The sequence below is a fragment of the Taudactylus pleione genome, unplaced genomic scaffold (genome assembly GCF_031769625.1).
Source record: "Taudactylus pleione unplaced genomic scaffold, aTauple2 ptg000653l, whole genome shotgun sequence".
Lineage (NCBI taxonomy): Eukaryota > Metazoa > Chordata > Amphibia > Anura > Myobatrachidae > Taudactylus > Taudactylus pleione.
In genome coordinates this window covers 300,825-325,326 of record NW_028285055.1, presented here as the reverse complement: position 1 = coordinate 325,326, position 24,502 = coordinate 300,825, and the positions used below count along the sequence as shown (strand labels likewise).

The following is a 24,502-nucleotide window of genomic DNA, read 5'->3' as shown; positions in this document are numbered from 1 at the left end:
CCATCAAATAATCAGGAACCAGCAGAGGCTCCCACTGGACTTCTCTTTGTTCCTAAGAATCTAAGGCAGGCACTTTTACTGGAGATTCATAATTTCAAAACTGCAGTACACTTGGGGACCTCCAAGACATTCAGCATCTTCTACCATGCTGTGTAGTGGCCTTCCATAAGAGAACACAAGATTTGTATTATTCTGTATAATTGTGCTTACAAGGAAAGTACCAGAGGACAACCATTTGTCCACTAATACCTATTCCTGAAAAGCAATGGTCCTATAGCTCATTGAGTGTCATTGTTGGATTACATCTCTCTCGTGGATACAAGGCCATCTAGGTAATCATTGATAGATTTAGCAAAATTGCTCATTTTATTCCTCTCACTGATATTCCATCAGCTGGTCTGTTTTTTCAAAACATATTTAGATGACCTGGCATTCCCTTTAATATAGTCTCAAACAGACCACAGGTCATTGTGAGGTTCTGGAGTGTCTTTTGTTCATTATGTGGCTAGTTGGAGAGAGTTAATCAAACCTTAGAGCAATATTTGAGATGTTACATCTCACATTCTTGGGCGGAGTCACTCAAGTAGGTGGAACAACATTACAAAAGTCACATTAATGGATTTTCTCAGATGTGATTTCCCATTGATGCTTTCATAAGCAAAGAAGAAAATTCCTAATCATGACTGTAAATTGTTTCTATCGATAACCAGTGCCCAAATATACTGTATGTCATGTGAAATGTTTGCAGGTATAGGTTGCCGTGTGCTGTATGTCATGTGACATGTTTGCAGATACAGGTGGCTGGTATTGCATAGCCACACAAAAGCGGCTGTGAAATACTGTCCAACAAAATGTAAATGCAGCAGGAGGTGTCAGTAGACCTCCGCTGGCTGCATCTGCAAGATCTGAGTGCAGCATCCATAGATGCTGGCTCGGATCACCATTGTCACCATCGGTCACAATGGTTGCCCCTTTGGCCAGGCTGTGTTAGTTGAAGCTTGGTCAGCCTGGCCAGGTACTGGTCACTTGTGAGACCAGGAAATCTGCATCCACCAAGGACACAGATCCTGGATTTGTCCCTCCTGGAAATGGGAATGACACTCTTCCATTTCTGGGAACAATGGGCAGCCACACCCAGGTCTGCCCCCCAAATGCTGCAGCATGTCAATCATGCTGTGGCTTGGGGGGTCTGCGGATGAGATTGCAGGACCCGTTCTGCACATACAGAACTATCAGGTTAGCATACATCTCTTAATCAGGCCCTGACATATCTGTAGGTACAGGTCATACTTCCCTACCCAGCCACCTGGAAAGGTAGGCAAGTCTTCCAGAGGCTGAGGCCACCTACCTCCTAAATTAAGTAGGTGGCATAGACAGATGATGATGCAATATGCATAGAATTGCATCATTGTGGCTCCGTGCCCCCTCTTTACAATGCCAGTTATCATGGCTTTGCATAGTGGGTGACAGGGTTGCAGTGATGAGATCATATCATCAAGCCCCCAGACCCACCCACCTCTGCAGTGTCCTGCCCCCCCAGTGCCAACCTGGCTGCCACCTCCAGGAGGAGTCAGCCAAAAGGTTGGTAAGTATGGTAAAGGTGACTGTGTGCTATATGTCATGTAAGATGTCTGTAAGTACAAATGTGTGGGGTTTGTCATGTGACAGGTCCACAGGCAAAAGTGACTGTCTGCTTTATTTCATGAGACATGTCTGCAGGTACAGATAATTGTATGCACCATAGGCAAACGCAGGGGGGGTTTCCGTCTGCCTCCCCAGCATACACCATGACCACAATAGAAATAGTAATATAATAGAATGTTACTAGTGCTGCATGTTCTTCTCAGTATCACAAATGAAATGATTGGCACCAACTGTGGATCTTTTAAAATGTGTCAGCCAGTAATAAATACACCTGTGCACCAACTAGGAGATGTAGAAAACATGCAATGTTAGGGGTGCACTGCTATAGACCATCAATTGGGCTAATAATTAATACTGTATAATAATACACTGTCCAGTACATAAGGAGACCAATTTGTACATATATGTCCAGGACAGTGCTAGGTTCTTCTGCTGCTCCCCCAGACTCCCGGACTTGCTCCAATGCTCAGGAATGGTGCACATATCTGAAAAAAATCATTCTGCTCAGACAGGATGGACCTACTGCCGTATCTAATGACTTACTATGATTGCTGGTCCTGTATATGCTGGAATTATGAAACACGATATACTTTGTATGACACATATAATGGGTTACTGTGATCGCTGGTCCTGTATATGCTGGAATTATGAAACACAATATATTTTGTATGTAACATATTAAAGCTGGATAAGTGCTAATTATGCCCTCTTCATGGACAGGCCACACTCAATCTAAAATCAAGCATTTGGAAACACCCCTCTAGAAATCCTGCATTTGCCATTGTGCACTATGTATATGTAACTGGTCTGCCATTACAGGTGACTGTGGAGAGAGGTTACTCACCTTCTGGTTGAGACACAGCATTGGCTGAAAAACCGGGAATAATGTTCTTTACATATCCAACGACATTCCACCACCATGATGTTTCCTCATTAGAACCAATTGTGTTATACAATGCACAGCCTAAAAATTAGAACTCCCAGTGATTAGTCTGTGTTTATAAACTGTTTTACCTGGATGCATTAGTAAATATAATGAAGTGGAATTATTAGTGGAATTATTTGGAATTATTAGTTAATTAAGTGGAATTAAGTGGAATTATTAGTTATCACATAGAGCTGGCTCAGAGTCTCCTCGCAGATCTAAATAGCGATTTTTACCATGAAGTACAAGAGCATTTTTGTATACCTACAATTGCTTCTGAGTTGGATGGATCTCTGTCGGATATCACTTTTCGTGAAATGGGCAAAAACTAGGCACTAACTGCGAAGCAACACTCAAAAATTCTCTCCTGTGGAAGGGTCATGGCAGTGTCATACTACTGCTCTCTCCTTGTGTAACCCAGGCATATATACAACTGTTCTCTCCTGGTGTAACCCAGGTACATATACTACTGTTCTCTCCTGGTGTAGCCCAGGCACATACACTACTGTTCTCTCCTGGTGTAACCCAGGCATATATACTACTGTTCTCTCCTGGTGTAACCCAGACACATATACTACTGTTCTCTCCTGGTGTAACCCAGGCACATATACTACTGTTCTCTCCTGGTGTAACCCAGGCACATATATTACTGTTCTCTCCTGGTGTAACCCAGGCTCATATACTACTGTTCTCTCCTGTGTAACCCAGGCACATACACTACTGTTCTCTCCTGGTGTAACCCAGGCATATATACTACTGTTCTCTCCTGGTGTAACCCAGGCACATATTCTACTGTTCTCTCCTGTGTAACCCAGGCACATACACTACTGTTCTCTCCTGGTGTAACCCAGGCATATATACTACTGTTCTCTCCTGGTGTAACCCAGGCACATATATTACTGTTCTCTCCTGGTGTAACCCAGGCACATATATTACTGTTCTCTCCTTGTGTAAACCAGACACATATACTACTGTTCTCTCCTGGTGTAACCCAGGCACATACACTACTGTTCTCTCCTGGTGTAACCCAGGCATATATACTACTGTTCTCTCCTGGTGTAACCCAGGCACATATATTACTGTTCTCTCCTTGTGTAAACCAGACACATATACTACTGTTCTCTCCTGGTGTAACCCAGGCATATATACTACTGTTCTCTCCTGGTGTAACCCAGGCACATATTCTACTGTTCTCTCCTGTGTAACCCAGGCACATACACTACTGTTCTCTCCTGGTGTAACCCAGGCATATATACTACTGTTCTCTCCTGGTGTAACCCAGGCACATATTCTACTGTTCTCTCCTGGTGTAACCCAGGCGCATATACTACTGTTCTCTCCTGGTGTAACCCAGGCGCATATACTACTGTTCTCTCCTGGTGTAACCCAGGTACATATACTACTGTTCTCTCCTGGTGTAACCCAGGTACATATACTACTGTTCTCGCCTGGTGTAACCCAGGCACATATACTACTTTTCTCCCCTGGTGTAACCGAGGTGCATATACTACTGTTATCCCCTGGTTAGTTATTTTATTAGAAAACTTGCAACATACTGTGCAACCCAGGCACATATACTACTGTTCTTTCCTGGTGTAGCCCAGGCACATATACTACTGTTCTCTCCTGGTGTAACCCAGGCACATATACTACTGTTCTCTCCTGGTATAACCGAGGTGCATATACTACTGTTCTCCCCTGGTTAGTTATTTTATTAGAAAACTTGCAACATACTGTGCAATCATTAAATAAGAAAACATAAAACCAGGCCAAAACACAACTGCTGTATGGCCAAAACTAAAATCATAACATAATTAATAGCATAAACCAACAGAATCTTGCATATATTTTCATGGCTTGACAAGTTAAACCTAACAACCAAAACTAGACAATACACAACTATGTACAACGTATACTTATAATCACAGCACTACAAACCACCTATATTAATTACAAGTAAATAGAAAATGAAGGGGTTTTAGCCACATTTAAACCATTTTAAGCAAAAATGAAAAACCAAGTCCAAAATCTACAGAGAGTGAGAAAAATAGATAGTCAAAAGATGGAGAGGGAGAAGTCTGCCACCCACTTAAGGGGGCTTCATGTGGCTCCAAAACCAGGAATTCCTGACAGCATCCATTCTCACCCTACCCATATCCATTAGCCTCTTCACCTTGTGTAAAATGCCTTCCACTACCCCTGCACAGGGGATACATTTTTGTCTAAGGGAAACCTGACACCGTGCTCTCCACATGTGATATCTAACAGCAAAGCTAACTATAAAAGTAGTGGTCAAATCTAATCAAATCTCCTGTACCCTTTAAACACCCCATAATCCCACTCATGATAACTATGCGCCGAAAGGCACGAGATGCATGAGGCTCTTGAAACTCCATTGTAAAATTTACATTGAAGGACACTGAAGAAAAAATGGACTAACATCTCCTTCTCTAGACATTCCTCATGTGGGCAAACATGATCATTACCACTTTTAAACTTGAGATTACCATTCACATAAAGCTTCAAATGAAAGGAGAGCCAGGCAATGTACTCCGAGAATTGAACAGAGATAGCCCATCTCAGCAAACACTGCCCGGGCAGTCACTGAATGACAGCAGAACAAAGAAATGGGTCCACAAAATTCTTCTCTCCAACTCCCTCCAGGTGAGGATCTTGACTTCACCCAGCTCCAGCCCCAACGCCGTGTCATCTTCAAGCACAAGAGGATGTAGATCAGGAGGTGGTCACACGAACCCAAAAGTTTTTCACTTTTCTACCATCAAACCAGAAATCAAGGAAGGGAAGCACCTAGGCCCAAAAGCTCTCTACCCATCGAGGGGGAGCAACTAAAATTAAAAATTTCCAAGGTTATGTTTTATAAAACTACCACTGGTTTCGCTGTACTTAGGGCCTGATTCACACCCAGACGCAATGCTGCGCTCGCATTGAGACATTTTTCGCAAACTGCTCATGCGTATAAGTCGCAGCGCCCATGCGCAAACCAGTCAGTGCAATGGGAAAGTGCTCGCCCGTAGATGGGACACTATTTTGAGTGACAGAATGTGCCATTTGTGGGTGCTAACAGGGGAAGGTGCTTGTGAATGGGGGACTGGATGTGCGAACGCAGGCGTGCCTGACCGTCAGAACGGAGTTTAATGGGTGTGCATAATTAGCAAAGTAGCGTCATTACACACGTGACTGGGATGTATTTTAGCCTGAACTGCTCACTCTGTTGCCGTGGGGAAAGCCTACCACAAGTGCTGCGAGCAGCTTCGATGGCCCTCGATGTTCACGATTAATCCTTCAACTGCCAGAGATGACGTGTGTTGCGAGTGGCAAAGGGGCATCTTTATACAGGTGCGAGCGCATGTTGCCACCGCCCGCTAATACTTAGTGGGCATCTACACACGACGCAGTGCGAGCACTTCATTTTAATATCCGGACCCTTTTTGCTAGCGGGCGATCGCAAATTGCATCAGGGTCTGAATCAGGCCCTTAGGCCACTCTGTTCCCTTGACATGTAGGTAATCCCCATTTTGACTGGATTAATTCTATTTCCCCATAATAATAGGAAGAATAAATAAGTAATCCTGGTCCACAAAGACTCTGGCAAGAAGAACACATAAATGACATAAAGAAACAAAGGAATCAGGTAAGTTTTGCACAAGTCAACCCTATGTCTGTAAGAAAGCTGCCAGTTTCTCCAAGACTGTACCTTCCTGGTAGCATCTTCCAGCTTTTTCTCCCAGTTTTCAGTGGCATAATCATCATAGACAAATTTTATACCTAAAATTTTGATTTCAGGGCCGGTCCAGGGGAGACCATCTGGAAAGGCAAACTCATCACCTTCCTTCCCCATCCAGAAAGCTTCACACTTGTCCTGGTAGACTCTAGAGCATGAAGCCTCAGAGTACTCACAGAGAAGATGTTCTTTGCCACATGCCTCTGCCAAAGATGACAGTACAATCGTGATGTAATCTGCATAGGCTACCGCCCTCAACAGAGACTCAGGGCCCAGTTGCACCCCCTACAGTGCCACTCTCAATCCTACTTACGACGGGATCAATTGAGGACACATATAGAAGGGGGCTCAAGGGGCATCTACTGATGGACACCCGATTTGACCATGAATGCTTGGCCTACCCTGCCATTTACTAGTGGGAAGTTCTCAACTGACTATAAATGACCCGCAGCCAATATATCACCCACACAGGAAGACCAGAATATAATATGAGCTTGAGGTAGGGACTCGTTGTGTACTAAAACTGTTGCCTTGACTCTGTCCTGCCTCATCACCATATTTGTCTTAGAAAATGTATAAGGCTCTTATAATTTGTTTAACTCCCATTGGGAACAAAAGGCTTGAAGACCATTCAGAGACAGGAAACTTACAACAAAATCAGGGCTGACAGGGTGTATACATGCATATAAATCCATGGCTTTGTACCCCAAAGAAAAAATCACATCAAGAAATGTGCCTTATTGGGGACCTCTCCCTCCCCCACCCACTGGATGACATTTCTTCTCTTTACTGGTTGGCCACAACTCTAGATCAGGACCACTATTACCTGAACTAGCATTGCTCACTACCCTGGCATAGGACATAGGACCTGGCTTAATCACATTTGTGGAAGTAGCAGGGATGGACTTATTACTTTGTTTAATAATATTTATGTTCTACTTTGTGCAGCAGGTGCATTAACATTAGCAACCTGGTCTGGTTGGCAGTAATCACATCATGAATACACCGAAGAAGAAAAAAGTAACTCTCACTCAAGACGGAGATGTAGACTGGCCTATTCTGTAAGCCGGGAGAGTGTTCTCTCTGCAGTGTGCTGATGGGCTGTCACAGGCTGACAGAATTATAGCCCAGGAGAACTGCTTGTGCATTTGAATATCTTCGCCCAACAGGGCTCCAAATACACTTGAACTGGAGTGTATTAAATGGAGGAATGGACATGGTGGGCAGGCCCATAAGCTTGGCCAAGATTATGCCAAAAACCTCTATTGTATTTACTGCAAAATGTATTTATTTATATATAATCAGTTAATTTGGAGTTGTGCACCTGTATTTCTTCTTTGTGTAAATGCCATCCATCATCCAGGCATATAAGTCCCAATTCCCACAGCTTCTTAGCAGATACAGAGTAGTATTATCAAATCATATAAATTATGGACTTCACTGGGCTGTTACTCTTCCTTGAATCCTGAGGTCTGTGATTTCTAACTTGGATTCTGCTTCCACTTTAAAAATCTCATTGGGATTCTGGATGCTTGTTTTGAAATAGTTTGTTCTATGTCTCAGATTTTTTATTCTTTATAGTTATATTAGTACTGTAATCATTCAAGCAATACTTTACCTGGCTTCGACTTAATCTCCACTTACAGTTACCTGCGCTGGCCTCGAGTCTTTGATCTAGTTCTCAATTAGTAAAAACATTCCAATAACATTGTATCATAGTTGCCTACCTTTGGCTTCTCCTCCCCAGGAGAAGCCTTGGTAGGAGAAGCAGGTGGGCTGTAATGGGGGCAGGGCCTGACAGGTTGTGTCATTCAGCCCTGCCCCCTTTGCTGCAAATTGCCGCGATTGAATTAAATTTAAATAGGAGGGCTTAATGATGCAATTCACTGGGAATCGCGCCATTAAGTCCCGCCCCCTACACAGGGACCGGCGATCACCGTGGAATTTCTCCCCATTCTGCCCACTTTACTAGGAAGTGGGCAAAATGCGGGCTAAGTGCCTACCCTTCCGGGGGTGCGGGGGGTTACCTGAAAAATTGTGAGCCTCCCGCGAAAACCGGGAGGGTAGGCATGTATGCATTGTATTGTTTATATTAAACTGCCATCCTGTCTGCCACTCGAGTGCCACTATGTCTCCTATATGTGCTATATTCCTTTTTAAACTGCAATGTGTTTGTGCCACTGCTCGCTGCAGCCTTTGGTCAATATAGATGAAAACACTATTATGAGCTGTGAGGTGGTAAAAATTCACTGTAAATGACTGGACATTATTATTGTTGAAGTTCATAATACTGTAGGAACAAAAACAGGTACGCATTACATTATTTTAGCTGTTTTTATCATTTTTTAAAGAAATCAATTTTCCAGACACCTACTCCTGTCTCCAGCTTTACCTGTTAAACTCCTAAACCTAACTCCTCCTAACCTAAATCTAATGGGAGCCTGATGGCTTGCTTATAGCCTAGAGTCCCACACCCTCTCCCTCTGCTCGCCTGTGTGAAATGATGGATCATGAGGGCGCCACTTACATGAAATCCAAAACACAAGAGCTTTTAATCCAAGTTCCAAACTGACAGCAGACATACATGGGAACTCTGGGCCCAATTCAGACCCACTCGCTAGACTGCGTTTGCAACTTTGCATGCAGCCACCCAATTTTTGCAATCTGCGCTGCGATGTGTATGCATTGCAGTGTGCGAGCCAGTCACTGCATTTGGGAAGTGATTGCCCAAAGTACACAGACAGTCTGCTACTTTGAGTGATAGAATGTGCCATTTGTGGGTGGTGACAGGGGACGGTGCTTGAAAACGGGGCAGTGGTGGTGCGAACGTCAAAACAGCGTTCTTTGGGCATGCATAATTAAAGTGGAGCGTCATTGTACATGTCACCTAGCACTCGCAGTGCTTGCGGTAGGGTAGGGTCAACCACAACCACTGCGTATGCAGCAGATGGTTCTCGATGTTACCGATTGTTATACACACTTCCTGGAGATGACGTTTGCTACGAAGGGAAAGGGGGCGTCATTAGACTGGCTTGCAATCGCACTGCTGCTGCACGCTAAGACATAGTGGGCGTCCTGATGACTTGCTGTGCGATCGTGGGATTTACATACTTGGACCCCTGTTGGCTGCATTCGACCGCAGCCTAGCGGGTGGGAACCGATTCGACTCAGAACCCCTAAGTTGTGTTCATATTCAGGAAAACCAAACTGCAAATCTCTAGAGTAAATATAGCTACAAGTTATTGCTAGTCTAAGCTTCTCAGTATAGATTATGCTGATAAACCTAGATGAAGGCCATGTATGGTTAAAATGCGTTTGAATATTACAAGAAGGACAACAGCAATATGGCGAATTTTGCTGATGTAACATCACTGCAGAACTCCCACCCCTCCATACTAACGGTCACAGAAGCCCAGCAGTGAGACCAGAGCTGCTCAGTGACGGACGCCGAAGGAGCAAGCCGGCGAGGTGACGGACGCTGAAGGAGCAAGCCGGCGAGGTGATGGACGCTGAAGGAGCAAGCCGGCGAGGTGATGGACGCTGAAGGAGCAAGCCGGCGAGGTGATGGACGCTGAAGGAGTAGACCAGCAAGGAGACAGAGTGAACAGTGGCAGGAGGCTGAAAAAGCAAAGCCTCCATAGCAGGGGGGGTGACAGGGGGTAAGTTCCGATGAACAGAAACTGGTAACATACCCCCCAGACAGCTGCAGTCTCTCTGCAATATCCGGACCCCAAGGAATGCCTATGTCTCAGACAGACTGCTGGCGGCTGGGCTGCAGAAAGGAAAGCCCAGTTTGGAGCCCAGTTTGGAGCAGCCTAGCACCTGCCAGATACCCCGGGGAACCAGAAGACAGATTTCAGCTGCAGTGATATAGTGCACAGACTCTTGACTGTTTATTCATAGAGCAGCAGGATGCACTACACAGACTTCTCTTACACCCATCAACATCTTGGATCCTATGCTAGTATATTACAAAGCAAAGAGTTATAGGGGACAACCAATTAGGTGCGAGGTGCGAGTTGCTATTTTCACTTCGAATTTGCATAGCGAATTCATTTTGCAATCTAATTAGCAACTCGCACCGATCAGTCAGACTGAATTCGCAACTTTCCATTCGCACCTCCCTGAGGGTGAGAGGTGGAAAGGAAAATATTTTAAGGTTAGAATGTGAGGACCCTGTGCTGAACCCCTTGGACACTCCTCTAATGACCAATTAAGCAATTGGAAGTTTACAAATAGCTTAATTAGTCCAATAATTACATGTAATTTTTTTGGGATTTAAAAAAAAAATGTCCTCAAATTACCCCAAAATCAACTTTTTTGTTAGTTTAGGCACCCTAAATTTAATTGCAATTATTTTTTAGTTGAAAAATAATAGTTTGTATAATTTTTTTTAATTTTTCAAAGTGCCCTCAAAGTACCCCAAAATCACCCTTTTTCCTACTTTTTTTTTGCATTTTTCTTTCATTTGTTTGAGATTAAACGTAAAAGTTTGATTTTTATAATTCTCTTGCATTTAAAAAAAAACACAAATCAGCCATTTGACACCATTTCAAAACCTACAATAACTTCCTAATGCCCACAAACAGCCGTCTATACAGTCCTGCTAACAAAATTATTAATTTTTTTACGGTCCAGGATGGTCTCCCCAAATTTTCATGCATTTCTTGCAAATCTCATTTGTCTGTCAATTCGCACCCCTCCGCTGCGAGTACTGCGAATAGGCATTTTTAGTTGGATTGGAGAATTCTCGGGAACGCGCTTTACTGTGAAGTATGTGAGTTTCAAGAAACAAACTCCCAACTCGCCATTCGCACCTAATTGGATTGAGCCCTTAGTGTGCCATATATCAAATATGATTACCATCTACGCTTTAGGTACTGTTTTTATCATTCATTAGTAAAGTGATGTATTATGTATTTGGTTATCTCATGTGCCTCCTTTCATTCTAACTGACCATTTGGATTGTTATATCATGTTTACCTCTCTGTATTTTGTAGATAAAACTACACTTGTTACTTTATGTCACCTAGAAAACCACACATTAGAGGCTGAGTGCAGCACCCTACGATATTATTCTTTGTGCCTTGTGACCATCGCCATATGTTACAGTGATTCATCAAAAGCCTGTGTCATGACTTTACGTAGTTTGGGTGCTCTTTGGATAAAGTGTGTATATTATTAAAATTCCCCTAAAGGATATATTTCAGAAATGGCTGTACAGTATGTCAAAATTGGGTTGCATTAGCTAAACAGAGCAAATGACCATGTGATAACTAGCCTTTGAAGACAAGCTTCATGGACATAACATCTGCTCTCACTCCAGGTGGCCCTGCTCGAATACAGCAAGAGGGTCGTTTGTAGCACCTTACATTAGCAGGCTTCCTACAATAAAATACCTTCAAAGCCAAGAGTGTTTTCTGAGGTTTGGGTCCTGTAGCTGTGCTAATTTGCAACTACACAGGCCCTGGGAGAGCAAAGACCACTATTTTGGAGCCTGAAAAGGGTGGAGGCTGCTGGGGCATGTGCAAGTCATGGAACTATAATGCTCAGCAGTCCACACTGCTAGGTGTTCACTTCTAGGGATAGCTGAGAGCGAAGAAGTGCTCCCCATGTCGGTCTATGCTGGTCTCCCTCCACACAGATTCTCTAAGACTTCAGCGTAAGATACCTTAGGATTCTGACTTTCTAACCTCTACTTATCTGTAATCAATCTGTGCATTTATTATTACTATATATATGTCTTGTTTATTTACCTATTTTTCTTGTAATTTAACCCGGGAGATATTTCTCAATAAATACTAAAAATTTATCAGCGTTATCTCTGTGCTCTAATGAATTCACGTGCCTGTAGAGGCCCATGCTATATTTGTGTATAACTGTGAGTTAAAGTGAGATTTATGTATCTGGAAAATGTAAAACCCATGTCACAACCAACCAGCTACGTCAGGTTGGTGTATCTGAGCGCAAACTGGGCACGGTGTCGTGACATGCCTCATTGTTTATCCATCTGTGTCCATCTTTTTTAGCATACTGTAATTAGCCCCCTGTATATATAAAACATGTATGTTGGAGCAGCAGTTGTGAGAACAGGCTGTCCCTGCACAATACACAAACAAGGAGTCTTTGGCATATTTGAAGGACTCCTCCCCTTCTGGCCATGTGTCTGCATATCAGTGCCAACATCATCGGAGAAGAACAGAGGTTCCTATGAGAATAAAGTGGTTAATGCTTTTTGGGAGCTACTGTAATTAGCCTTTTGCAGATATCTGTGAAATCTCCTACAATAGGCTATTGTTTCTGTGCTGCATATTTATTAAACTAGATCTGTGGCCAATCCTCTGAAAATCTGTTTTTTCGGACTTGCCAGATATTTTATGTAGTTATTAGGAAGGTACCTCTGCTACCGCACACAGAAGCTGTCCATATATCTGTCTACAGGGACTGCCATACTGACAAATTTACTAAGATCTGAAAAGCTTAGCTTACCATCCAGATGTTGGCCCTAGCAGCTTACACCATCTTCAGATGGCGCTGGTCTATTTTCAGAGAGGGATCCTTCTGAAATCTGCCTGTCGGCACTTACTTGTGTATGCGCAGTCTGACAGACGCACATGCGCAATAGCTTCACCTGCTCCGTACCCAGAAGTAAAGTGATAGCAGCATCAACTAATTTGAGCCCTTATTTCAGCAAGAGATTTAATAAATTCCATATTAGCATAATTTCTTATTGTTGTGCTATAAATTAATAAGGGATTCTATTTAAGGGCAAAATTCACATTATTGAATTTGCCCGATACAGCCAGGATTCCTGATTTTAGCAGAAAGGGGCAGGATACAAACTGACTGTAGACACATAATTCATTATTTTAGCTCCAATTTACTTTACAACCACATAAGATACACTGATTAATTATTATTATTATACTTTATTTATATGGCGTCACAAGTGTTCTGCAGCGCCTTACATGGTACATAGAACTAATAGGTGAACAAGAAACAAGTAACTTACAGTACATTACAGTGCAGGACAAGGACACAACTTATATACATTGCTGCAATAGCGATTAAAGCACTCACAATAAGCAGCAGGAATTTGGCAGTCACGTGTTAGGTGCCCTAATGGGGAGTAGAGAGTAGAAGAAAATGTAAAGAGAAGCACATGAGGGAAGAGGTCCCTGTTCATGAGAGCTTACATTCTAAGGGAAGGGGCAGACAGACAGGCGTGACACAGAAGGGGAAGATAGGGAGGAAAGAGCATGAGGTGGGTTAGGATGAGTGCTGAAAGGTCTTGATGAAGTAGGGGGTCTTGAGAGCCCGTTTGAAGAATTGTAGAGAGGTGAAGAGTCTGATAGGGAGAGGGAGAGCATTCCAAAGGCAGGGAGCAGCACGGGCAAAATCTCGGATGTGGGAGTGGGAGGAAGTGATTATTTGGCAAGAGAAGCGGCATGCATTTGTTGAGCGAAGTGGACAGGCGGGAGTGTGAAGGGAGAGAAGGTCAGAAATGTATGTGGGAGAGGATTTAGTGAGGGCTTTGTAGGAGAGTGTAAGAACCTTGAATTAGCATCTGAAGGGGAAGGGGAGCCAGTGTAGGGCTTGAAGGAGAGGGGAAGCAGATGTAGAACGTCTGGAGAGGAAGATGAGCCGAGCAGCAGCATTGAGAACTGATTCTAGTGGATAGAGGTTGGAGACTGGGAAGCCAGCTAGGAGAAGGTTACAGTAGTCCAATCTGGATATGACCAGTGAGTAGATGAGGGTTTTAGTGGCATCCTGGGTGAGGAAGGGTCTAATCCTAGAGATATTTTTTAGGTGGAAGCAGCAGGACTGTGAGAGGTGCTGAATGTGTGGTTTAAAGGAGAGGGAGGAGTCTAGGATAACTCCAAGACAGCACACTTTGGGGCTAGAGGAGATAGTTGTGCCATCAATAGATAATAAAATTGTGGGAAGTGATGTAGTGGAAGAGGGTGGGAAGATTATCAGCTCAGTCTTAGACATGTTAAGTCTAAGAAAGCGCTGGGACATCCACGAAGAGACAGCAGAGAGACAGTTGGAGATACGGGTAAGGAGCGAGGGGGAGAACTCAGGGGTGGAAAGGTAAATTTGAGTATCATCAGCATAGAGATGATATTGGAGGTCAAAGGAGTTAATGAGTTCACCTAAAGAGGATGTATATAGGGAGAAAAGGAGAGGTCCAAGAACAAAACCTTGGGGAACTCCTACTGTTAGTGGAAGTGGGGGGGAAGAGGAGTCATGAGAGGATACAGTGAAGGAACGATCAGAGAGGTAGGAGGAAAGCCAGGAGAGGGCAGTGCCATGTAAACCGAGAAAGTAAAGGATTTGCAGGAGGAGAGGGTGGTCTACAGTGTCAAATGCAGCAGAGAGGTCAAGGAGAATGAGCAGAGGGTAGTGGATCTTGGATTTGGCAGCAAGGAGGTCATTGCTGACTTTCGTGAGGATAGTTTCAGTGGAGTGGAGAGATCGGAAGCCAGATTGAAATGAGTCAAGGAGGGAGTGGGAGGAAAGAAAGGTGGTAAGGCGGTTGTAGACAATACGCTCAAGGAGTTTGGAAGCAAAAGGGAGAAGAGAGATGGGTCAATAGTTGGAAAGTATGTTAGGATCAAGGGTAGATTTTTTAAGAATGGGAGAGACAAGAGCATGTTTAAATGCAGAAGGGACAGTGCCAGATGATAGGGAGAGATTAAGGAGGTGAGCCAGATGGGAACAGGCAGAAGGAGACAGGTGGGAGAGGAGACGGGAAGGGATAGGGTCAAGAGGGGAGGTGGAAGGAGGGGAGGACCAGATGAGGGCCATGACTTCCTCTCCAGAAGCAGGGGAGAAGGATGTCAGAGTTGGTGAGACAGAAGGGGAGGGGTGGTAAGGGCAAGGAGGGGGAGGAGTGCTGAGGGTCTGATGGGATATGATGTCCTCACGTATGGAGTCAATTTTAGATGTAAAGTAGGTGGCAAAGTCGAGGGCAGAGAGCCAGTAGGGAAGGCGAGGAGGGGAAGGGCAGAGGAGGGAGTTGAAAGTGGCAAAGAGATGCCGGGGGTTTGAGGACTGGGAGGTGATGAGGTTCTTGAAATATGTTTGTTTGGAGAGATAAATATATATTATATATATTTAACAACATTGATTTATTAGGACAATCACTTATTACATACAGTAACGTATTAATGAAATACTTGTCTCCCTTGTCTTATAGCACCAAATAACATTATCCTAAGCTGCATACACATGTAAAGATTATCTGTCAAACCAATCAACTAGTTGGTTGGTTTGACAGATAATCTTTACGTGTGTATGCAGCTTTAGACTCAGGAATCTACAGTATATTGAAGTTATTACAGAGGAACTCATTTGTTGCATTAGTTCTGCCTGTGAAGAGTAACAGCCATTTACTTACCCCGAATCTATCAGTCCGCAGGATAAGCAGCGCTGCCAGAAGCTGACTATAATCACACAGAGAATAAATAGTCTGAATAAAGGACAAGGAAACACATAGGGCTGGACACATGCAGAAACGAAACCTAAAACTTTCCCATTCCTCCTGACTGAGTGACTCATAATATAAATACAATATAAATCTGCCCCACAATGATGAGAGAAAGAAGCTTAATGCAGCCATTCAGGGAAACATGGCCTCGTCACATACATGTATACACAAAATACATTATGTACGGGTATTTGTTAGGCAGAATCTTGTGTAAAAAATTAACTGATGGTTAAAATAATAACACGATTAGTTATCTAATAATATAAAGTCACAGACAATATATAAAGCTGCTGTTACTCGCCAAGTACTTTATTCTGTGTCAGACGCAAGTGCGAAGCTATGTGCCAGCCAGATTTACTCCCTTATGCCAGTTGTTCTCAAACTCTGTCCTCAGGACCCCACACAGGTCAAATTTCCCTCGTCACCCAGCAGGTGCACAGGTGTAGTCATTACTCACAGACACATTTTAAAAGGTCCAAAGGTGGAGCTAATTTTTTCACTTGTGATTCTGTGAGAAGACCTGGAAAACATGCACTGTTTGGGGTCCTGAGGACCGAGTTTGAGAACCTGTGACTTATACTAATGTGGGCCCCTGTCTAAACTGAGTATCCGACTGTCTTTATGTGTACGTTCACACTTCTTTATGTTTTTATATGTTCCTGTCTGCAGCCGTCATAATTACGAGAGCTGATTGAAAAGTAATGAGACTGCCTCTGTTTTTTTGTCCCATAAGTAACGCTATGCTGGTTATTGCTAAATGACAGAAGGTTACCTTTACGTGAACTTCCGGCTTCACTTGGCATCAGGGCCATAGCTAGGGTAATGCGGCCGGTGCCATCGTACAGGGCACCACAGGTCAGGGGGCGCTGTTTGGGCCTGTCACATCTCTGTTTATTATCATTCTCACTTGTAGCTTCCTCTAATTTCATCCCCAGCATCTCCTGGCCTCCCCTATCTCTTCCCATGGCCCTTTTTTGGGTGCATTATGTCCCTTTGAAAAATGAGGGGGGTGCCAATGCTCTTTCTGGCACAAGGCACCAAGAAGTCTAGTTACGGCTCTGCTTGGCATCTCATTCGATCAGGTTAAGCATATTGTGACAAAGGAACTGAATATGCATCATGTGTGCCACGTGGGTACCTATAAGTCTCAGATGTGATGACAAATTGAATTGTACAATAGCACTGTACAAATGTCGGAGAGCATACAAAATTTCCTGACATCGATTTTGACATGTGACAAAAGTTAACCATCTGTAATTTGCAACATCTCTGCAGCTTTGCCAATGTAGACATTTGTAGCCATGGTGGATGGTCTCCCAGAATGCACTTCATCAGTCACTCGCATATTACCCTCTTTGACGTGCTTCCACCACCGATATACTGCAGCATGGCTATTTGCTTCTCCACCGTATGCTTGCCGTAACATTTCATGAGTTTCAAGTTTAACACAAAATACAATCACACATCTCTGATGTAATCTCACAGACACGTCTTTCTCATCCACCATGACAAAACGTACGAAGATCTTCCACTTACTGTAACCAAATAAAGAAGACTACGGCAGTCCAACCGTAGGTTCAGACACATGTATGAGCTTCACAATAACCAGCATAGCGTTGCCACGTCTACTGTAACTATGGGACAGAAAAACTGAGGGAGTCTCATTACTTTTCAATCAGCCCTTGTAATTTTGGCACTTGCACCCACCCCATTCTTGGTGCAAAAGATTTGTCTGGCCCATCTTCCTCCACAACATCTAGATGCACAGATGTCTGCCTCACCCACAGCACTTACAGGAGGGGGATTTTCACATAGTAGATGCCCAGAAATGCCCATTTCACAGACAGAGCGACCCGGCCTTGCATGAAGTTGTAGGTTTCATTTCAACCACAGCTCTTACTGGGTTGGGTATGGGATGCCAGCATTTACAGTAGGATCCTGGTGGTCAGAATCCTGATGCTGGCATCCTGATAGGGTTAAAATACTGGCAACGCTCGGTATGTACCCTAACCCATCCCCTACCCCTGCCCCTAAATCTAACCCTCCCCCCACACCCTAATCCTTAAATCCCCCTGGTGACTAAACCAAATCTTCCCCCTAGTGCCTAATCATAACCCTCCCCCACTAGTGCATAACCCTAACCGCTAACCCTCCCATTGCCCTACTACTTACTGTTGGGATGCCGGCGGTCAGAATGCCGAAACAGGGATTGTGACTGGTGTTGGGATTACGTCGCCAGCTTTGTGAGCATCTGTATACCAACAGCCGGTATATTAACTACCTCGCCTCTAACTGTGTGGACTTGTATGTATCTTCTGATGAAACAGCTCACAGCTGAGAAACGCGTCAAGTTCTACCCTCTACAAGTGAGGTCTGCGCTAGGATACACCTCTCCAGTTCTACTTCCTTGGTCCCAGGACCTCAGCTCTACATGCTGCTCTGCCAGCACCAGTGAAAGTAACAGGGGCAAGGCACATTGCACAATAGAGGCAGCGTGTGACTGAGACAAGACACCGGCCAGCTGCATTGCTATAGCAGGATTGGAAGTGCTACCATCGGCTCCTACCACTTGCCTCCTGCAGCACACCTTTAATGCCATTGCCAACTGACCAGAGAGCACAGCAAAGAAAACATCGGCCAGAAATAAATACTCACAGGTATCACACTTGCTTTTTATGCACCACTGCTGTATAAATAAGTGGTAATAATAACAATAATAACAGTATTACAAACCTACCACTCTTGTATCCATTGTGCATGGTGCAGGACATTATTTTTGCACAATTACTTAGCAAGACCCTGGATGTATGGGAGTTTCTATTGCAGTAATGGAGTTTTCTAATCTGCAAATTTTTTTTCCGTTTTGTTGTCTAATCTTCAAATACAGATGTGTCCTGTTACATCTTTGCTCTATATGCCATGTAGAGTGCCCTGCTAGTCATTCTGTGCTGTAGCATATTGAGTTGCATCCAGAGCCGTAACTAGACTTTTTGGTGCCCTGTGCCAGAAAGTGCATTGGCGCCTCCCTCATTTTTCAAAGGGACATAATGCACCCAAAAAAGGGCCATGGCCTCATGGGGAAGGGCCAGGGAAGCGATAGTAGAGGCCAGGAGATGCTGGGGATGAAATTAGAGGAAGCTACAAGCAATAATGATAATAAATAGAAATTTGACAGGCCAAAACAGCGCCCACTGACCTGTGGTGCCCTGTGCGATGGCACCGGCGCACTACCCTAGCTACGGCCCTGGTTGCATAATAACGTACTGCAGCACTGGAAAAGTCAGAGAGTGTAATACAAATTTCTGTCCACCAGATGTCGCTTTTCCTAAACTGCACTGCGCATGCATAAAAAAAGACAATTGTATGACTGTATTAGCGCCCGCTGATTGGCTGAATGAACCTGTCATTCAGTACGCTATACAGTAATTATCATGGATCAAGAGCGTTTATAATAAAGGATTACATTATTTGTGTTTGAGTCATGAGTACACTTCTGAAAAACAATGTATAAATGTGTTCTGCAATCATTATTACATTACCTGTATATTATGCTAGATACACTTATCAGCACAATAACACCTCATTTTAGAAAATGCAGTGCCAGTCCAAGCGACTTGTGCCATGCACATTGTTCTGCAGGAATGTGCGGCACTCACACAGTGATAACATGCCTTAGAAATGAGCAGTGGGGTTTGAAGGGCACTGTACAAAACCATCACTGAACTACAAATCTCAGCCCAAAAAGTGGGAAGGCATTCAATCCTTTTCAGCCCGTTACTATTCACCTTAACATCTGGCAATTGAGTGAGTTCTGAGCGGACCGGAGACCAAGCAGCCATGGAGGGAATGACCAGGTGCTAGCAGGCGGCTGCTGCACCATCTGCACCCTGGTCTCCCCGAATTACGGATCCAACTCACACAGCAGTGCACTGTTACCTTCATCGGATTGTGGTAGAGCTCCGGAGCTACTGAACCAGGCAATTTACAGCCATTTCATAGCATTACTTGCACCCATTTGGACTCACTACTCTGCCGACAGGTAAGAGTACCAATTTATTCACGGGCTGTGCATTCAAATTACTGTACAAGTTTTTAATGAAGAAACACTTCTATCAGGAAAAATTTTAATGACTGTGGACATTGGTCCCTCTTGATGTGTATTCTAGCAGTAACATAATACACAGTTAATAATATTTCTTGACCAGTGATATGTACTTGGTTATACAGAAATAGTTTCTATTTCTTATTGTTGTATGTCATGTCAGTGGGCAGTGGCGTAACTAGGACAGGGTGAGCGGGGCACATGCCCTGGGCACCATGGGACCTGCGGCGTGGGGGTGTGTGTGTGCCGCCGGCCATGGTACCGGCCCGCCCTAGTTAGCCAGTGTAGTGCCGACCGCAGTGAGTGTGGTCAGCACTACACATTTACACAGGACCAGCACTAGGCCTCCAGCACCGGTCCTGTGCTGCACAGCTGAGCCCCTTTCCTCCCCCTGAGTGCTTACCCAATAGTGCCAGGAGGAGGGTGGCAGGCGGGTTGGCTCAGGTTGTGCTGACACGCACATCGCAGCCAGCACTGGCGGCGATGTGTGTGTTAACCAGCAGCCAATGAGAGTCAGATGACTCTCATTGGCTGCTGCTGCTACTGCACACATATCACTGCCGAGCGGCACTAATGTGTGTGTGAATCAGCAGCCAATGAGGTCAGACAGATTCTCATTGGCTGCTGCTGCTGCTGCTGCACACACATCACCGCCAGCGCTGGCGGCAATGTGTGTGTTAAACAGCAGTCAATGAGCATCATTGACTGCTGCAGCTGCAGCGCCCACTGCAAGAGCCGCTCCCTTCCAGCTCCTGCAGTGGGTAATGGGAGAAATGTCATGACGTCTCTCCCATAATGCAAAGTGCGCCAGCCCGGGAGGACTGATGTGCGGATGGCAGCGTGGATTCAGGTAAGAATTTTTACTTTATTGTTTCATTTTAGTGTGTAATTATTGGGGGGGGCTAAGGAGGGGACTACTACTGGGGGCACTGCTTTGGAAGGGCGGGTTCCACTACTGGGGACTACTACTGGGGGGGATACTACTAGGGGCACTGCTTCGGGGGGACCACTACTGGGGTCTACTACAAGGGGGGACTATTACTAAGGAGGGGACTACTACTGGGGGCACTGCTTCAAGGGGGGGCACGGACCACTACTGGGGGCTACTACTGGGAGGGGATACTACTGGGGGCACTGCATTGGGGGGGACCACTACTGGGGTCTTCTACAGGGGGCACTGCATTAAGGGGGACTCCTACTGGGGCCACTATAAAGGGCACTGTGTAGGGGGGACTACTACTGAGGGAACTGCATTGCGGGGACCACTACTGGGGACTACTACTGGGGGGGACCACTACTATTGGGGGCACTGCATCAAAGGGGACTCCTACTGGGGCACTATATAAGGGGCTTACTACTGGGGGCACTGCACAGGGAGGACCACTACAGGGGGCACTGAAAAGGGAGAACCACTACAGGGGGCACTGCATAGGGGGGACAACTACTGGGGGCCTGCATAAGGGGGACTACTTGGGGGCTGCATATGGGGGATCACTACTGGGGGCACTGTATAAGAAGAACTAATGGCGGGCTGCATAAGGGGGACTACTACAGGGGGAACTGTGTAAGGGGCACTGCATATGGGAGATCACTACTGGGGGCCTGTATAATGTGAACTAATCAGGGTATGCATAAGGGGGGACCACTACTGGGGGTACTGTATAAGGGGCACTACTGGGGGCCTGCATAAGAGGGACCACTACTGGGGGCATTGTATACTGGGGGTACTATATAAGGGGGACCACTACTAGGGTCACTGCATAGGGGGGACTGTATAAGGGGCACTGCATTAAGGTGCAAATGGAAAAAATTTCCCAGTGACAAGAAAGGGGTGTGTGTCATGTTGACACGCCCATTTTCAGTGGCCACGCCCCTTGTGACCACACCCATTTTTTTCACCGCATGCGCACATAGTGGGGGGGGCTCCATTTTCAAATTTGCCCTGGGCTCCAAATACCCTAGTTACGCCACTGTCAGTGAGTTATGTGTATCATATTGTGTCAAATTAAATTGTATATTTTTAAGAGAAGCCTTGTTTTTGTTACAGTTACTCAGACAGGTGCTACCAAGCTGTAAGAACTGTTACATCATTCATTTATTACTAACCTTGAAAGCGCAGTTCAAAAAATGTTTCAGCTCAGAAAGTGGTATCTTTAAATTACAAAATTACAAACTGACTGTGGCCCTGATTCAGAGCCGGACGCTCTGACCAGAGCGCTCGCTCTGAATCAGGGCCCTCCTCCATTAAAATGGAGCGTCCTCCTGGACGCTCGTATAGCTGTGGGTCACCACCCACAGCATATACGAGCGTCCAAAAAGATGGTCGCGATGGTCTTGACCATCGCAACCATCGGACTTGCGACGGAAACCCTGCGGTAGGGTTTCCCAGCCACAAGCCCTGGAGTGATTTTGGCTCTATCAGAGCCAAAATCACTCCCACTGACATCACTAGTGATGTCAGTGGGGCCGGCTTCAGATGGTAGGCATTCCCAAGGGAGTGCCTCCGTCTGGCAGGCACGCCCCCAGCACACCCACCAAAGGGGGCGTGCTGTCAGTCACCATCGACAGCACGCCCCCTTTGGTGCGAGACCTGGAGCGACAGCTTGGCTGTCGCAGTCCGGGTCTCGCGCATGCGCATGACGGAGCTCCCTCCATTGTGCGCATGCGCAGTGGGGAACATTGACCCACTTGCGAGCATACTGCCGCTTGCGAGTGGGTCTGAATGACCCCCTGTGTGTTTTATGCAGCACACTTGTGGCAATGTTGGTACTGCTGTGCCACTAGGGTTTGTACAACATGTCAGTAAATGGTACACAGCAGTAAGTACCGGTGATAACACAGAATTATGTGGATGTACATGTTTCTTCAGCAATTCACGAATATATGCATGCTTGTGTATTTCACTATTACTTTTATCACAATTAAGAGTGTGTAGAAATGTTTGAGATTATATTCAGTACTAGAATTAGTTGTGTGAGTTGCCGAAGACCGCATTTGTCGAATGGCCTCAGGCCTAGAATGATAAGGCCTTCCCTTACCTGTCTAAAGTAAATAAGTGCGTGTCTGAGACAGCAGCCATTTTGTTTAATATTCTAGTTAAAGGTATGTTATATGATGTATTAAAAAGTATATAGGGATTAGTGTTTATTTCTATGCAGGTGTGATTAACTGCAGAGATGTGTATAGGTTAGAACTGTGGTAGCCATTTTGTTCTAGCAGAAAGAGTCATGGGTTTAAAGTGTGTCAGTTTTAGCGTGAGCAGACTAGCGGACAGCAAGTCTCAGTAATTATAAACAAATGATGTAACTGAGATAGCCTTTGTCTGCAATAGTCAGAGGTGAAGGCCAGATGAGCAATTATGACATGAGAACAGAAAGATAACACCGAATAGTGTCAATATTTTGGTTAAGAGACACATAACCAATTAAGGTCTAGCACGTACGAATATTAAATAAATTAATATTCCCCATTGGATTAATTGGAGGTATAGCCAGGATTAAGTATAAAACTCCTCAGAGAGAGAGGGGGGGAGCAGTCTGGGAGCACTCAGAGGAAGGAGGAGGGAGCACACAACGAGGGTGCCGGGTGCTATTGCCGTACATATGTATGAAATTGGCTGACTGATGCTGCACTGGGTGTCACAAAAATTTACTTCACAAATATTCCCTACTGCTGCTAATATAACCTAAGTGCTTTTTGTTGTATCTCTGCATTGGCAAAAATACATGTATAATTATGCTGTCTTTAAGAAACAGCATTGTCATTTATTTTAGAATCTGTATGTGTGTGAATTATTTCATTATCCTTTATAGCAAGTAAGATTTATAAATAAATCTTGAACACATCGCATTAACATCGGTCACTGCGGCACTGTATAAAATGGTGTTCGGCGCTCACGCAGTAATGGCATGTCTTAGTAATGGCATGTCTTAGAATATAGTAGTGGGGTCTGAGTAGCGGTGCATAATACCATCATTGAACTACAAGTCTCAATCCACAAAGAGGTGTCTTTTGATTACAAACTGACCGTGCGTTTTATGCAGAACACTTGCGGCAATGTCGGCACTGCTGTGCCACTTGGAGCTTGCATAATATGATGCTAATTGGTACACAGCAGTAAGTGCCGGTCACTGTGACACTGCAGACAGTGGTGGCATACCTTAGAAATTAGTAGTGGGGTCTGAGCATATAAAGTCATTACTGAATTACAAGTCTTGTATATTATAACTCTTTCATAATGGAATAAATCGGTTAATATATGGAAATTATAGTGGTATCCTATTCATCCACAAATTATTTGTAGTCTGTTGTTTTGATAATTACATAATAAATTATATTATATACATGTTATCAAAATACATATTTACACAAGAAGTAAATAAAGTTAGAAGTCACAGTAGAGATTAAAACAACCATAATGGGAAACAATATATATAACATATCAAAGTAAATGTTTAAACAACCTAAACAAATGATAAACATAAATAATTCTCTAAATACGCTTTAACTATATTCATAAAAACAATGAAAACAGAAAGACCATATATCACAGTCAGTATATATGTCAATGTAAAGTGCTGCATACACCAACACAGT

At 44.5% G+C, this 24,502-nt stretch overlaps 1 pseudogene; it reads right to left on the bottom strand.

Moving 5' to 3' along the window:
- LOC148478442 (up-regulator of cell proliferation-like) overlaps positions 1-4,965 on the bottom strand; it is a 75,677-nt pseudogene extending 70,712 nt beyond the window's left edge.
- Positions 4,966-24,502: the final 19,537 nt, after the last annotated feature.